The sequence below is a fragment of the Pundamilia nyererei genome, unplaced genomic scaffold (genome assembly GCF_000239375.1).
Source record: "Pundamilia nyererei isolate P.nyererei 1_Seehausen unplaced genomic scaffold, PunNye1.0 scaffold00059, whole genome shotgun sequence".
NCBI lineage: Eukaryota > Metazoa > Chordata > Actinopteri > Cichliformes > Cichlidae > Pundamilia > Pundamilia nyererei.
Genome location: NW_005187460.1, coordinates 2,691,862 through 2,694,255, shown reverse-complemented (window position 1 = coordinate 2,694,255; position 2,394 = coordinate 2,691,862).

The following is a 2,394-nucleotide window of genomic DNA, read 5'->3' as shown; positions in this document are numbered from 1 at the left end:
TTTTCTTTTTTTTTTTAAAAACGACAAAAAACCCTTCAGTCGTTTCACCATAGACTTGTAAAAGAGAACGAGACCCCCAATTTTCCATCCAGGTTTAACAAACCCCATCATTTAACCTGCATCAGCAACTGCAGTCGCAACCATCAACCCAGACAACCAGTGACTGTGGTCAATCAGCGGCCCACGTCTGGATCCTGAGTAGACGCCACTGTGGAAACTGATCCCTTCACCGTTTAACCAATCAAGTGACCTTACGCCACTTTATACTAACGATGTCATGTTTAGACAACGGCTGCTTGGCCACGGTGAGCTGGACGGTACCCATAAGAGAGGAAGAGTTATCACTGTAAGGCATAAACTGGATCTGCATTGTCATTGCGGGCTTATAAACGTTCTGTCGGAAGGCTTGAGAGGAGTAGCTGCTCTTTTATCCAACGGTACAGACGTTGTATTTTCCTCACCAATCAAACAGCAAGAAACTGAAGAGATTATGTATCTCACTGTGCTTTGGGGAATAAAGAAGACAGGGGCATGACACTGAAAGCCAGAAACCCAATCTGCTGCTGCTGCGGTGAAGCAGCGCCCGGATGCTATGCTGCCAAAGGGCACTGAGGACATGAGGCGTGATAGCCGGCCGGGCCGCGTTGGGGAATTTTGCGTGCATCCTCCCCACAACTGAAGGGAAGGCATCTTTTGTAAAGAGAGGGAGCGCCTTTGTCCTCCTTTGGTGTTTACGTTTGTCTTAAATTTCACCTAGTGCACAGCGCGGCCCCACCAAGCCACAGGATAGGCATTGTTCTGGGCCCCGTGCAGGAATGGTAGCCTGCAGTCACCTTCTTTCTGACTGTCGCCATTGTCCCACCACCAACCCCCCCAAACCTCTTTGTTTTTGCTCCCTGCCTCAGACAGCTCAGATTGTTGCCTGATGTTGCTTCCTCTCTTCCCATTGTTTCCATGTCTCCTCTAATGTATGACTTTTCTTCTCCTTCTAGGTCGATGTGTGTGTCGGTTGGTTGGGTGGTTGGAGGGGATGAGAGTGTGGGGTGTGGAGGGGGCTGCAGTCCACAGAGTGCATGTGAAGTTTTATGGTTAACCACATGTGTTTTTGAATCTTTGAGCTTCCACATTTTTTTTTTTTTTTTTCCCAGGGTAAGGAGTCGGGGGAAGCATATAGCACGAGGATGGGGTGGAGAGAGGGAAGTCAAGCAGGGGAGAGAAATTATTAAAGAACCAGAAATCAGACATGTGGTTCTTGTTTGGGGTGCTACATGCAGAGATGGTGGGTCTGGCTTCTCTTTGCTCCAACCTGCATGTGTAATCTAAACAGCCCACTGATTATTAAACAATATGGATGCCTCTCATGCCCCCTCGATGTGAACCAGAACCAGCTAAACACAGCAGGATCACAACAAATTAGCAGCACGCTCTCCTTTTTTTTAAAATCTGAGAGTCACAAGACCAGCTTTTTCCCTCAGCGAACAAGCAAAATTCAAGAACACACCACTTTTCACAAGGCAGCTCTTACAGATCAATATTTGTTTCTTTGTAATATTTGATCCATTTTGTTGGTTGTAGCTACGTGGGAGCATATTAGCATTATGCAACAAGAGTCTGGCCTCGATACACAATGTAGTAAAGTTGGACCACGTGAACATCAAACATCACAGCACGCCTTCAGTCTGTAGAATACAAGCATCACCCACACAACTCCACTCAGTAATGAGCTGTTTTACATGCGCACACCCTGAGAACACCAAAAGGCCACCAGATCATACCGCCGGACCTTTGGGAAAATTAACCAAAATTCATTTTGTCATACAGGAGTTACAGGATAATTTTCAATAAGCACCAGGTTACTGCAAGTTAATCAAAGAAGTAAACATGAATTTTGTCAACAGCAATAATATTTTATAGATAAATTGTAAATTAAAAACTCATTTTGCTTTGGTTCAAATAAAACTGCTTTGTTTTTTTCCAAAAACCTAAACCTCTGATTTTTTTATTACAACATGAGGACATTATCCATCCATTCGCTTTCTCTTATCCTTTTTCAGGGTCACGGGGGGCGCTGGAGCCTATCTCAGCTGTCACAGGGTGAGAGGCGGGGTACACCCTGGACAGGTCGCCAGCCTGTCGCAGGGCCAACACACACAGAGACAGACAACCATTCGCGCTCACATTCACTCCCGCATTCACACCTATGGGCAATTTGGATTAATCAGTTAACCTATCCCCACAAGCTGATGATGACATTAGCATTGCTGTTATAGAAAACTAGTGTAGTATATTCATCTATATACAATCTTGTGTCATTGTGAAGTTATATATTTTATTTGCAAAAATAATGTTTTAAGAGCTCAAACAAACAAAGTACTTATGCCCCCCAATGACAAA